Source organism: Calliphora vicina, chromosome 5 (assembly GCF_958450345.1).
Source record: "Calliphora vicina chromosome 5, idCalVici1.1, whole genome shotgun sequence".
In the NCBI taxonomy this organism is placed as follows: Eukaryota; Metazoa; Arthropoda; class Insecta; order Diptera; family Calliphoridae; genus Calliphora; species Calliphora vicina.
This window is the reverse complement of record NC_088784.1, coordinates 73,578,377-73,594,556: the sequence shown is the minus strand read 5'-3', so window position 1 is coordinate 73,594,556 and position 16,180 is coordinate 73,578,377. Positions and strand designations below refer to the sequence as shown.

At 31.8% G+C, this 16,180-nt stretch overlaps 1 protein-coding gene across 1 annotated transcript in view; it reads left to right on the top strand.

Moving 5' to 3' along the window:
- LOC135962425 (uncharacterized) overlaps positions 1-16,180 on the top strand; it is a 109,350-nt gene that overhangs the window by 42,443 nt on the left and 50,727 nt on the right. The gene's annotated exons all lie outside the window — the stretch shown is intronic.

Sequence of the window (16,180 nt, the reverse complement as noted above, 5' to 3'; positions counted from 1 at the left end):
ACTTACTTGTCCATCTTGTTTGAATTTTAGAATCCATACAGAATCAGTTATTTAGAATGTGGTAGATGAATAGGGATCAAGTTGTCCATGTCTGCATATACAGTTACTTAGAACAACTGAGGAGCCGCAGAACAAAAGGTACATTTTTGAAAATTCGAAAAAGTACCTTTTGTTCTGCGGCCTCTCAACTGTGTGTCACGAAACCCTTATATATTGGCCAAAAAAAACTGTTTATCTTTTGAGGTTTTGTTCTAAAGTGAAGCGTATCCCAGAGAGAGCGTACTGTATCGATCGAAACAAACAGTAGTCGGGCGGGGCAAGGTCAGGACTATAAGGTGGGTGAGGCAAAACTTACCAACCCATTCAATCTAAATACTTTTTAACAGGCATTGCAAGATGTGGCTGAGCTTTGTCCGGATGAAATATTACGGTTTCATGTCTGGGGGTTTTCGGCCAATGCTCGCTTCAAACGAATCAGTTGTGATCGATACAGATTCCCTGTGATGGTTTGGTCAGATTTCATATAATAGATAGGAGCCAAATACCACCAAATACAGAGAATTAGCGCCATGAATATTTGGCTTTGGTGTCAATTCGGATTCGAAATCATTACATCGTTTTTATCCCAAGTAATGATTCTCTTATAGCTTTAAAGCATCATATCGGGCACGCAAAATCGTCTTTCAAAGTCTCTCGGTTTCAATTCCTATGGTACCCAATATTCCTGCTATTGGATGAATACTGCTGCTCGCAAACATTTTGAATTTGCCGCTTGAGTAGTTTTCTTTCTCCATCTCGTTCCACCAAATCATTTCGACATGCGTTATTATATGTTTAATCATAGAACTGCGACAGATACCCTAATTCCGGCTCTTTTATTTGAGAATATCGTCATAGAGCCCTTGTTTGCTACATTTTGAGTATAATGCTTCCAGTTTAGTTTCCTATCACGGATCTAGTTCAAGTAGTTAAGCCTTTCCTAAGACATTCAATCTTACCCCAGTTTCGAAAGTACAAAGTATACGATTTGATACGTTATTGAAAAAAGCAATTGTTCGTTCTTATTTTAAACAAATTGTATAAGTTTTAGTTAAACTTGCTTTAAACCGGTTTAACTAAACCAGGATCAACCCAGTTTTATATAATATTTTTTATGTAAACCTGGATAAACTCTGAATTGAGACAGGTGCCCCCATTTCGGCTCTTTTATTTGAGAATATGGACATTGAGACCTTGTTAACTATATTATGATTATAATGGTTCCAGATTAGTTTCCTATCACGGATAAAATTCAAGGACTTAGACTTCCCTTAGACATTCAATCTTAACTCAGGGGGGTTATTATGTAATTCGATTCGAATCGAAACACTTTCGAAGTACAATGTATAAAGCATACAAATTCGAACGAATTTATTTTCGAAATGAGTTACATAATAACCCCCCAGTTTCGGAAGTACAAAGTTTACGAATCGATACCTTTTTTAAAACCGCACTTGTTCGGTGTTTGCCGGATTCAAGATTAGCTACACCTCAGTTAGTTTTTACCAATCCTCCGAATTACAGATTGATATATAGGGTGCTGCGATACGCTAGATGATGTTCAGTATGAGCGATCTATTCCCGCCCACGACTCTGAGTGTTTCTGCAAATAACACCAAAAGGTTTTGCAGTTCGTCAGCAGAGTGTTAAAGGTCCACTTCCAGAGGAGCAGCAGATAGTTTACTTTAGGTTGTATGGAAAACATTTGATAAGAATCATTATTTTTAATTAATTTAGATCCTGATATAAATAAAATCCTAAAAATATTAAAATACAAAAAAGTCATTTACGTAGAAAGCGGCAACTGTCTTCAACAGCCATCTCTCACCATATGCAGATACGTGCACAATCTGAGATGGACATCCAATACCGGTAACTCAGAGAATAGATTAACATACTATTTGGCAAGTTCTTCTGCCTTTTCTTTTCATAACATACATCCTTGTGATCAGGAACTCAGCACAATCTGATATTGTTTTGCTTACTGAGAACCATCAGCTCTTTGTGGAAACAGCTGACTAACTTAAACCAATTTATGTTTAATCACCCAAATATAAAAGTGGCCCGCCGATATTAGCAGTATAAGTTCTCAATTGGAATATAGCAAGAATAGTTTGTTTCTGAATCACACTGTAATCCTAAAAATATAATTGAAAACTTTGGCACTGGAGCGTTGCTGTGAAAATTTCGAAAGAGCAGACATTGCTTGACAGACCCTTAAAGTTATTAAAGCATGTGATCAATTCACATTTCCTTGCAAATATCATTCACTAAAAACTCATATTTTTAAGGATAACAAAAAGGCGATAAATCGTCAAACATAACAGACCGTTACAAATAACGCAACACTCCTATCATTCAGCTTGGGATTGTATGACCAAACTTAGCCAAGACTCAAACCATATATATTGCAATTAATTAAATAATGGTTGTTACGACCTTTTCATCCATTAATACCTTTAATTACAGTGCTTACTCGTTGTACTCCTGCTATCAATTCTAGTTCATATAAATTAAAAAAAAAGTAATAATAATTCAAGTGGAAAAATTGTTTTAAGCAGTTTTGTTGTTTTTTGGTTTGAGTACAATTTAATTCCAAATGATTAAACCACACACCGATGAAACCAGGCGATACATGGCGTTTGAGCAAAAAAATATATAAAAAAAGACAAGATAAACAAAGGGAAAAACACTACAAAATGTGATAATACAATAAATAAATAGATAGAGATCGATTTAAAGGCACTCTACTACTGTAAAACAAATCCATTCTAAATACTTTTATAAGTAGAATACGCAATAAATTATAATTTTCCGGTATCGGAAAAATCATTAGTTTCTTTTTGATTAGAACTGAAGTCAATATTTACAAAATTTCAATTTGACCTTCAATTTTTTTACCAACAAGCCCTTTTGCTTTACTTCTTTAATCTGAAAAAAGTGTCGCTGAAGAACTCCGATTGCTCACCGAAGCTTATGGTGAATGTGTTCCATCGGTTTAAACGTGAGAGAAATGGTTTCTTCAGTTCAGAAGTGGTGATTTTGATACGAAAGACAAAGATCGCCCAGGCCAGCCAAAAAAAGTTTAAAAAACAAGAATTGGAGACATTAGTCCATGCAGATTGTTGTAAAACTAAACAAGAGTTTGCGAAATCATTGGGAGCTACTCAAGCAGCAAATCATTTTCGAGCAGCAGGATTCATCCAAAAGCAGGGAAATTGGGTACCATACGAAAGACCTTGAAAATCGATTTTGCCTCACACTCCTTATAGTCCAGACCGTGCTCCTTTCGACTATTATTTATTTCGATCGAAGCAAAACTCTATCTCTGGGATACGCTTCTCTTTGGAACAGAGAATCCGAAAATAGCTTGATTCGTTCTTGTCCTCAAAAGATGATCAGTTCTTTTTTTCGGATTCATATGTTGCCAGAAAGATGCGAAAATATGACAGCTAACAATGGCCAATACTTTGAATAAATTTATATTGTATAAATGTTTCAAAATAAAAGCTAAAAGTTTGGAAAGATCCCGCATTTTTAAGTCGACACCTTATTTTTCATTCATTTTCCACCCATGTTAGCTTATAAGCCTCTCATTACTAAACTACTTTCAAGTAATGCAGACGGTAAGTAGTAAATATTGAAAAGTTTGTTGATCAATTATTTTCCAGGTTTCTGTTGGGTACGTAAGAGACACAATAATCCACCAAACAATGCATGAATCCTATTACCCTAGAGTAGGGTAAACAGTTATGAAACATGAGAATACATTTGAGGTTTCTATAGTCTCGAAAAGGTAAACGTTACATGCACACACAATTTAAGCATTCGAATGTCTGTTTGTCTGACAATTAACCGAGTATATTTATGTATTGTTTAGTATGAGTGGTGTTATGATGATCATCATCTTCATCGAATGTTTAATTAAACGATTAATTAAGTGTTTGTTTGTTGGTTTTTTTTTTAAACAATTTACTTCAATGAATAAATTCGATTGCCAATAAAGGAATTACGTGGGTTGTAGCTCAAGTACATGGCTGTTTGATAATATTCTTGGTATTTCATTTCAAATAACAATCTAATCAATGCAATTTTTTACAAGTGTAGAGACACTTTTGATGGACTACTGTCGAAAAAATTTCCATTTGATAAAACAAAATGAAATGAAATAAATGAATTGTGTGGAGGAAATTTTGTTTGTATTTTAAAAGGAAAAATTATTGTTAGAATTATTTAGAAGTGGTAGTTAAACCATAATCGTGAAAGGAATCTGCTTCTGCTTCTGTTTAAGATTAATTATAAAGTGTTTGTGGTTTTAAACGTGTCATAGCAATTAGCTAAATTTGGGGTGGGATTTTTGTATGAAATTTATATTGGGTATATGACTTAAAAATGCGAGATTTTTTCAAAGTCTTAGCTTTTATTTTGATACATTATTGGCTATATCCTTTTCCCATTTTTCTGCCAACATATGGATTCCGAGCCAAAAGAACTGCTCATATTTTGAGGCCAGGAACGAATCAAACCAATTTCGGATACCCTGTTTCAAAGTGAAGCGTATCCCAGATGAAGAGTTCTGCATCAATCAAAACAAGTAGTAGTCGGACGGGGCAAAGTCTGGACTATAAGGCGGGTGAGTGAAACTTCCCAACCACTTCATTATAAATAGTTTTTAACAGGTATTACTTACAACATGTGACCTAGTATTGTCATGATGTGTTACGGTTTCATATACTGGCATTAGCCGAAAACAATACTCGCTTTCAGCAGCTCATAATAGATAGGACCCTTTTGTTTCCACCAAATACAGAGTATTAACTTATCGCCATGGATATTTTGCTTTGGTGTCAATTCGTATGGTTGTACGGACTTCACGTTTCATCTCTTACGCTTCGGGTTATCATAATAGATCCATTTTTCATCGCAATTAATGATTCGGTGCTAAAATGATTTTCTTTTAAATTGTTCAATCACAATTTCGGACATGCAAAATCGTGTTTCAAGTTCTCTTGGCTTCAATTCGTGGTACCCAATTTTCATGCTTTTGGATGAATCCTGCTAGACGTTTTTCGGCAAATACTCTCTTTAAACGATTTCAACAGCTCATAATAGGTAGGACCCTTATGCTCTCACCAAATACAGAGAATTACATTAGCGCCATGGATATTTGGCTTTGGTGTAGATTAGATTCGACCTTTTATGCTTCACGTGATCGTTAGTAATGATTCGATGCTAAAAAGAGTTTCTTTTATAGCCTTCAAACATCATTTCGGACAAAATCGTCATTCAAGGTCTCGCGGCTTCAAAGCGTATGGTACCCAATTTCCCTGCTTTTGAATGAATCCTGTTGCTCGCAAGCGTTTTGAAATTGCTGCTTGAGTAACTGCCAATGATTTTGCAAGCTCTGTTTAGTTTGACAACAATCTTCATGTAGTAATGCCTCCAATTCTTGGTCCTCAAACTTTTTTGGCTGGTCGCCCAGGCTTCCGTGTCACCTTAAGCTTTGGTGAGCAATCGATGTTCTTAAGCGTCACTTTTTATCAAATTAAAGAAGTAAAGGAAAACTTCCCGCATATGACGCTTTGTTGGTACAAACTTTGACATTTTCGTAGCAAAATAAAACTTTGTTGTATACACTAATTACTCAATAACTGTGTGAGTTAAAAAAATAAAATAAAACTGACTTAATCTGGGTTTAGTTAAACTGGTTTTAAGCAAGTTTAACTAAAGCTTTAAAATTTTATAAAATATTAGTAAAATTATGTTTAAAAGTGTATAAAAGTGTATAATTTAAACAAATAAATAAAACTGAGTTAATCCAGGTTTCGTTAAACCGGTTTAAAGTAAGTTTAACTAAAGCTTTAAAATTTTCATAAATTATTAGTAAGATGTTCTTTTAAAAAACATACATCGTTAAAAAATAAAATAAAATTGAATTAATCCGGGTTTAGTTAAACTGGTTTAAAGCAAGTTTAACTAAAACTTATACAATTATATATATAGATTAGTAAAATTATGTTTAAAAGTGCATAATTATTTTAACAAATAAATGAAACTAAGTTAATCCAGGTTTGGTAAAACTGGTTTAAAGCAAGTTTAACTAAAGCTTTAAAATTTTATAAAATATTAGTAAAATGTTGTTTCAAAGAACATAAATCGTTCAGAAATTAATTAAAACTGAGTTAATCCGGGTTTAGTTAAACTGGTTTAAAGTATGTTTAACTAAAGCTTTAAAATTTTATAAAAAATTAGTAAAATGTTGTTTAAAAGCACATAAACCGTTCAAAAATTAAATAAAACTTAGTTAATCCGGGTTTAGTTAAACTGGTTTAATGCAAGTTTAACTAAAATTTATATAATTTTATAAAATATTAGTAAAATTATGTTTAAAAGACCATACATTTTTTAACAAATAAATAAAACTAAGTTAATCCAGGTTTGGTTAAACTAGTTTAAAGCAAGTTTAACTAAAGCTTTAAAATTTTATGAATTATTAGTAAGATATTCTTTTAAAAAACATACATCGTTAAAAAATAAAATAAAAATGTGTTAATCCGGGTTTAATTAAACGGGTTTAAAGCAAGTTTAACGAAAACTTATATAATTTTATAAAATTTTAGTAAAATTATGTTTAAAAGTGCATAATTATTTTAACATATAAATAAAACTGAGTTAATCCAGGTTTAATTAAACTTGTTTAAAGCAAGTATAACTAAAACTTTAAACAAACATTAAAACATTAGTAAAATTATGTTTAAAATAACATAAACTTTTTAACAAATAAATAAAACTGAGTTAATCCGAGTTTAGTTAAACTGGTTTATAGCAAGTTTAACTAGACCTTTAAACAAACATTAAAACATTAGTAAAATGTTGTTTAAAAGGACCTAAAATTTTTAACAAATACATAAAACTGAGTTAATCAGGGTTTAGTTAAACTGGTTTAGAGCAAGTTTAATTAAAACTTATATAATTTTATAAATTATTGGTAAAATTTAGTTTCAAAAAGCATTAATGTTTTAAAAATTCGTTGGTAGAAAATTCGACATTTTCGAAGCAAAAAGAACGTTGATGTTTAAACTATAATGTTCAAGAGCTAAATGAGAATAAATGACAGATATATATCATTCAAAATTACATATAAGTTATTAAAAACAAAAACTGCGTTCAGAAGATAAATCCAGCATTTTTAAGTCAGAAGATAAATCCTGCATTTTTAAGTCATACACCCATATTTTATATTTTTTTCAACCTTTAATTTTTTTTAAATATTTCTACTTTCTAATTTTAGACTATAAGGGCCTCCCTAATGTATAAATATAAACGTGTGTCTAAATGTTAAAAACTTTTAGAAATCCTTGAAACACTTGCTTAAAGGATTGAATATTCCATAATTGATTGTAACTTTGAAAAACAACACAAATAATTCAATTAAAATTTTAAGGATAAAACACAACAGCAAATATGATTGTTGTTGTCGTTGTTGCTGCTGTTACCCCTGGAGATTTAGGCAGTTAAATATTAAATAAAAAAACAATTCTGTTGTTAAAAGTAATAAAAAATTCAAGAATTTACTTTTCAAAAAAAAAACACCATTTTGTTACAAACATTACAACATCTTTGTCAATCCCCAGTAGTTCTGGCTTTAGGGTCCCGATCTGGGGATTATATCTATCATTGGGGTCCTCACTAGTTACAAGAGTTCCTAGACGAAATTTACAAAAACTACACTCCTTATTACTGTAGGACACTTAATGAAAATTGACTCTTCAATAGCAGACTTCTGGTGCGTAAAATAACTATTTTGTAATGTAACTTTCATTAATATTATGTACAGTTTCATTAAATTAATGAAACGGTTTCATTCCTGTTACGAAGCGTTTTTCTATCAGTGAACAGAAAAGAGTTTTTATTGACTACAACCTATATTACTTAGTGACAATTGCCCTCACTCTAGATTACCTGGAATGTATAGAGTAACCAATTAACTACTCTTTGCATTACAAAGAGTTCATATGTGTTCATTAATGAGGCATTATTGAAAATTGCTGACTAATTTAGTAGTTCAAACAGAACAGCCGGATCGCTACAAGCAAGAAAAAAATCACTCACACTTTTCCAGACTTTAAGTGGAAAGATGGTTTGGTGTGTTTAAACTTTTGAATAGCTTGACAACAAATTCAAGGACTTTTTAAATATGTATTTAAAGCAAAAGATTTTCATGTTGTTTTCACTCAAATCAAATTTACAAGGAAAAACAAAAGGAAATTCATTCGAACAAAATGCTAAAGATTCAACAAACAACTGTTATAACTGTTTATTTCCGTTTCAGAGATGTTGACGACATCCATGACAACGGTTGCTGTCAATTACATTGAATGTGAAAGTGAGTGAAAACTTGAAACATTTTTTTATACAATTGATTACAAGATCAATAATAAAAATGGTTACATATTAGGGATGCCAATCCCGAAATACCTATCCCGAAAATCCCGGGATTTTTCGGGATCGGGATTTCCCGAATCCCGGGATTTGTGAAAAAGAATCCCGGGATTTTTCGGGATTAACAAATCCCGAAATATTATGAGATTTTTGATATTTTAGGAAGATTTTTGAAGCACCCAAAATACTTAGAAAGCTAAATTTCAGCATATTTATAATAATCTCGCTTCAAATCCAACGCAGCCAGATTTTTTCATTTGAATCAAGAAGCAGCACGTCTCCCTTCCATTGACAGGCTTTTACAGAATTTACACTTTTACGAAATTTATGTTCAAGTTATTTTCTGAAGGGGCAAATGTAGTCCGATTTCCGCAGTACTTTACAGTATAATTTCAGAGTACTTACAACTTATTTTGTGCAAAATTTTGTAAGGATTGCCGTATAATCAAGATATTTATGACTGCTCAAACAGTACTCCGGGGGACAATTGTATGGAGCTAGGGGAAATTATGGACCATTTATTTTAATTTAATGCATTAGTTTTTGATTTGTTATATTTTTACTTAAATATATTAATGAAATCAATAGTTTTTATTGTTGAATTTGATGTTTTTGACGTTTAACTAAAATCCCGAAGTCCCGAAAAATCCCGAAATCCCGAAAAATCCCGGGATCCCGAAAAATCCCGGGGTCCCGAAAAATCCCGGGATCCCGGGATTTACATTTCTAAAATCCCGAATCCCGGGATTTGTAAAACCCAGTCCCGTTTGGCATCCCTATTACATATACGAGTAACCATTAATAACAATTTGTGTAATTTTTTAAGTCATGGAAATATAACCATATACGGACACCAGTACGTGATAAAACAAATAAGAAAAAGATCCGTGTCTCCCAGTTTTGCCCAAAGTCTTGCGCTTTTTTTTATGGGCCCCCAAAGATTTGGGGACTCGATGTCATTTTTGCAAAAAAATCATAAATTTCCAGGCTCATATCTTGGAAACTGTTCGGAATTTTGATTTACTCTCTGAGGCAAAGTTGTAGCCCTTGTCATAAAGAACATAAATTGTGAACATATAAAAAACCTTCACCTTTAAGATCAAAATCGCAAAAAAACTTTAAAAAAATCGATTTTTTTTAAGTTTGTGTAGTAGGAGTTGACCTTTGGGCTGTCATATCTTGTATTGCTTTGTTGGCAAAACAATTGATTTTCGATCTTATATTTATAAACTGGAATTTCAACTTGTAATTTAAATTTTAATTTTGTTTTATCACTGATATCTCAATTTGAAAATTTCTCTTTGGATTCATTAGGTGTTTTATAAATAAAATTTTCTTAAAAATGTCTTTAAAATGCATTCTGTAAGGGAAAGACAGTATTTACTTGCAATACAAAGTGACTTTTTAATTTATAAATGTTTATTTCTCTTGGTTGTTATACCTTTCACCTTCGTGAGAAGGGTATATATAAGTTTGTCATTCCGTTTGTAATTTCCACAATATAATTTTCCGACCCTATAAAATATATATATTCTGGATCCTTATAGATAGCGGAGTCGATTAAGCCATGTCCGCCTGTCTCTCTGTTGAAATCAATTTTCTGAAGACCCTAGATATATTCGGGATCCAAATCTTTAATAATTCTGTCAGACATGGTTTCGAAAAGTTTCCTATCGGTCCACAAATGGCTGAGATATGAGGAATAAACCAGGACAACCCCGATTTTTGACCTATTTTTGACCTATATCTGGGTTACTATGTCATTAATATAGACAATATGGATATCTAATGATAGATATTTCAAAGACCTTTGCAACGACGTATATAAGACCATAGTAAGTGGGACCTTCAATGGGTCAAAATCGTAAAAAATATTTTTTAAATCGAATTTTTTTTCACCAAAAAAAAAATTAAAAACCAAAAAATATTTTTTAAAATTTTAATTTAAAAAAAAAAAATAAAACTTAAAAAAAAAAAATTTTAAATTTAAATATTTTTTAACACGATTTTTTTTTACCAAAAAAATTAAAAAAACAAATTTTTTTTTTTAAATTTAAAAAAAAGAAATTTTAAAATTTAAAAAAAAAAATTCCAAAAAATTAAAAAAATAACTTTTATTTATCTAAAAATTTATAAAATTTTTATATTGAAGTATAATTTGGTGAAGGGTATATAAGATTCGGCACAGCCGAATCTATTTTTGTCTTTCCAACCAACCATTTATCCTGCTTCTGTACTTTCTTTCTGTCTATGTTTATTCAATTGTCAGTCCGTTTTATGTTGTTTCCTTTTGCTGTAATCTCTTGTAGGTGTTGTTATTGTCTGTTGTTTTTCTTCTCTTTTTCTTTTCAAATTGTCAATTTTTGTTGGCATAAACGTCGCATCATTTGTATATAAGCCTGAGTGTGTGTGTATTCTTGTGAATGTTTAATATTTTCTAAAGCATATCTTAAGGCGAATGCAAACAACCGGATGTTGTTTAAAATTATGATTTATAAATTATGCACACATACACTATCACTTTATACGCTCAACTATCATCCAACAGTTTGCATTTCCTGTCGTTTTATGTTTATTTTCATCTTGATGTTAAGTTTTTTTAAAGAAAATTATCATTTACATCTAAAACACCTGCAGTTTTACAACTGTAATTGAATTTTGAATAAATTTAAACTAAAATAAAAACTTATTTAGCTACAGAATGAAATGGCAGGTAGCTGAATTAATTAAAATGTAATCTAAACATTTAAATATTTTCTGGTATAGGCTTTTTGATTACTGAACTTGTGACAATTGAGTTACACAGTGCAACATGAAAAAAATAATCATATACGATATCACTACTTTATAAAAGACCAAAAAAAAGACCTGTGTCTCCCAGATATGTCCAAAGTCAACTTTGCCTCAGAGAGTAAATCAAAATTCCGATTGGTTTGCAAGATATGAATCTGAGAAAATTCCGTATATGGTTATATTTCCATGACTTAAAAAATTACACACAGTGTTATTTAATGCTACAATCTGCTCAGAACAACACAAAAGCTCTACCGAGTGGCTCCCCATTAATCCATATTGACCATTTTATATTCATATAAAGCCAGGCGCGGATCTAGGGGGTGACAAAAAGTAAATCCCTTCACCCCAAAAGTTTAACCTTAATGGTTGACCTGGTCAGTGCCTGTATCAAGCTAAATTCTAATAAAACTACTTCAGAATATTAATACCCCATATGAAAACAAATATATACTGAACATTTTACCTAAATCGGAAGAATATTAAGGGTTATCCTTTAAGGTCAAAGGTGAACTTTTTTAATATTTCGCATTTTTCATAAAAAGGTAACGAAATGTTAAGTATTTATTACAGGATTTTAAATTTTCTACTTTGACCCAAAACTCGAAATTACAAATAAAATGTGCAACCTCTAAACGTTATGCGATTTTGCTAAAATTTGCCGCATTTGATTTTCAAATGAGGCAGGACAATTAAGATAAATAAGAGCCATCCTAATATATAAGTATGAGTTTATTTTTCTTTATTTCTCATCATATTCTTACCCTGTCTGATAATAATTCATACTTGTATGTATAATTTAAAAATTAGAATTAATATTTGTCTACAGCAATCAAAACAAATCATACGAACGTAATATGATACAAAAACAAATTGGTTTGATTGCATTAAACTACAGAGGAATAAACAAAACAAAACAAAAAAACTAAAACAATTCAATTGAAATCAAAAAAACAACAAGAGGATCGCTGAAATACTGAAACTGCTTCTTCAACAACTATTTTGTTTGTCGCAATTCAATTTACACACTGTTAAAGACAATGAGCGGAAGAAATGGATTGCTTTATGTGAAAATAAACAAATTTAATTAGGAATTTAAATAAAACGTTAAACTAATGTTGACATTAGTGATCTTTAGTTTCAGCAACACAGATTTCCAAATAATTCAGTTGTTGAATGTGAATTTTCTTGGTCGCTGAATTTCTCGTTTTTGCGATGTCAATTGGTCGCCTTCTTATGATTTAACGGTGCTGAACTATTTTCTCTGGAATTTAATTAGGAATTTAAATAAAACGTTAAACTAATGTTGACATTAGTGATCGTTAGTTTCAGCAACACAGATTTCCATATAATTAAGTTGTTGAATGTTAATTTTCTCGGTCGCTTAATTTCTCGTTTTTGCGATGTCAATTGGTCGCCTTCTTATGATTTAACGGTGCTGAACTATTTTCTCTGGAGCCATTTGAAAGACCGGGTTGCTTTATGTGAAAATAAACAAATTTAATTAGAAAATTACACCCAGTAGGAATTTGAATAAAACGTTAAAATAATGTTGGCATCAGTGATCTTTAGTTTCAGCAAAGACGCCGACACACAGACGGCCAAACAATTCAGTTGTTGAATGTTAATTTTCTCGGTCGCTTAATTTATCGATTTGGCGATGGCAATTGGCCGCCTTCTTATCATTTAACGCCGCTGGACTCTTTTCTCTGGAGCCATTTGAAAGACCGGATTGCTTTATGTGAAAATAAATAAATTTAATTAGAAATTCCACCCAGTAGGAATTTGAATAAAACGTTAAAATAATGTTGAAAGAGAAATTTCCCGGTAATTTCAAGATTTGACGATGTTAATTGGCCGTCTCCTTATGATTTATCGCCGCTTCACTATTTTCTCTATGATCGGCTTTACGTGGACAAACCACAAATATCTGACGGGGCAAGGACTATAAGACGGGTGAGGCGAAACTTTCCAACCACTTCATTCTAAATACTTTTTAACGGGTGTTGAACATGTGGCCGAGCGTTGTCATGATAGAATATTACGGTTTCATGTCTGGCAGTATATCACGGGTGTTTTTCGGTCAATGCTCGCTTCAAACGAATCAGTTGCTTTCGGTACAGGTGCCCTGTGGTGGTCTGGCCTTTTTCTCCCACCAAATACAGATCATTGCCTTAGCGCCTTGGTTATTTGGCTTTGGTGTTGATTCGGCTGGTTGGCCGGGCATCACATACTATCTCTTATGCTTTGGGTTATCGTAATGGATCCATTTTTCATCGTACGTAATGATTCGATGTAAAAATTATTTTCTTTTATAGCATTCATGCATTATTTCGGACATGCAAAATCGTCTTTTAAGGTCTCTCAGCTTCAATTCGATGGTACCCAATTTCCCTGATTTTGGATGAATCCTGCTGCTCCAGTTGAGTTTGACAACTATTTTCATGGTGTAGTGCATCCATTTCATGGTCTTCAAACTTTTTTGGCTGGCCTGGGCGATCTTTGTCTTCCGTGTCAAAATATCCACTTCTGAACAGCACAAAGCATCTTTCGCACATTGAAACCGATGGAACACATTCTCTATAAGCCTTGGTGAGCAATCGGTGTGCTTCAGCGGCACTTTTTTATCAAATTAAAAAAAGTAACGCAAAACTTTCCGCATATGACGCTTTATTGGTACAAAATTCGACATTTTCGAAGCAAAAAATCTTTGTTGTTTAAACTATAATGTTCAATAACTAAGTGAGAATAAATGACAGATATGTACCCTTCAAAATTACATACCATTTATTAAAAATAAAAACAGGGTTCAAAAGGTATGTCATCTATTGTGAATCCTTATTAAAGAGCGGAAACTAGAAAACAACTCAAACGAACAAATTACGCCTACGAATGATGTTTTTGTTTTGACATAGTTTTTTATTATTAATACATTCTGACCACTATGTTTCCGCATATACCGTAATCGGCACCGAAGACGAAATTCCATACATTTGCACCGAAAAAAAGTTCGCTTCAGAAATCGGCAACGAAAATTGGGAACGAAACGGCAACGATCAGTAACGAAAAACCTGTCATTTGGGACCGGAACGAAAACAACTTCAAGTAGGTTGTTTTCGGTGCTGTAGGAACGAAATTATTTTAATTATTTTTTTATTTCAAATTTAAAGAAAATCAAAATGAATAAAAAAAATAAATTTTCTTTATTGGAAGAGGAAAAAATAATAGATTTTGTCATAAATAATGAAATTCTATTTAATGTGCGACATCCAAAATTAAAAAAAATAATTTCGTTTCTGTTTTATGCCGCAACGCCCAACTGAAACGAAAACAATTCAGAAACGAGACGGTGACGAACACCAACGTTTTTCAGTTTCAGTTTTCGTTATCGGCGTCGATTACGGTGTATGCGGAAACCCAGCTTTAGACTTTTGACAACTGAGTTAGGTCTTTGAGAGGACAGTTTCCGATCTATGTGTATTTATCTATGATTGAAACCAAAACAAAAATAATCACAAAACTGAGTGAAGAAGACAATTTTATAATTCAAAGTTTGAATGTATTCTGTTATGAATTAATTTAACGTTGAGCTCTGCTTATAACTTGTGTTCAGCTTTCTTTTGAGCTCCTCCCAAACTACATATTTATTTATTTTCCTAATGTTTCTCAAACCTGTAGAGTCTACAGTGTAGACATTGAAAAATGTCTAGAATTTGATTATGTAAACTAGTTTTTACAAATTACATTTAAAATATTAATGCATTTGAATCTGTCTGAGTTTTGCATGCAACATTTCATTAAAACAATTGCCAGCTAATTAATTGAAATTATTTAATTAAATACACGTATTAACTAGACAACGGCAATGAAAAATTAGCAAGCACTTAGTGTAGAGAAATAAAACACACAACAAACTTAAAATAAACCCCCCATAGGAATTTTTTTTACTACGGCCATAAGGAAATCTTCAACACTCATTTATATTATTAATATTGCCAAAATATACAATAGAAAATTTAGATAACAATTTCTAATCTTATCTAAAACTCAAAATGTCTAATATTTGGCTGATTTGTTTTTAATAAAACATAGTATACCCATTGTGTTAGATTAGACTTAATAACGCCAACCCCACTTTTATTATCAATATTAAGTTACGTCATTAATGTGTAAAAATATAACTAGTTAATACCTGTCTGTACTATTTAGAAGGTTTCTATAAATGGATTGTTTGAACAATCGAATGTTTGCTGAAAAAAGTCGAAGAGTAGACTTTTTGGTCTCAAATAAAGACAAACATTCGACTTTTTGGTCTCAAAAAAAGTCAAACAATTTAACGACATTAACCCAAAAAATGCAGGAAAAGACGAATTTTTTTAATTTTGTTGTAAAATTTTAAATAAATTTGTCTGTTCAATGCACATTTGTTACATTAAGTCGAAGAGTCGACTTTTCATAAATGTGCAAAAGTCGACCATTCAAACATTTATAAAAGTCTAACGGTCAACTTTTTGTTTCAACTATTGAACCCTACTGAACTCGACTTTTTGTTTCAACTATTGAACCCTACTGCTTAATTTGTATAAAACATACAATATTTAAGGTTCTAGCATTGGTTGTCTGACTTAAAAATGCGGGATTTTCAATATATGGCGTATCTTTTGAACGCTGTTTTTGATTTCAATAACTTATATGTAATTTTGAAGCGTACATATCTGTCATTCATTCTCACTTAGTGTAAAAACCAACGTTTTGTTTAGCTTCCAAAATGAATTTCATGCCAACAAAGCGTCAAATGCGGGAAGTTTTGCTTTACTTCTTTAATTTGAAAACAAAGTGCCGCTGAAGCACACCGATTGCTCACTAAAGCTTATGGTGAATGTGTTCCATCGTTTTCAACGTGCGA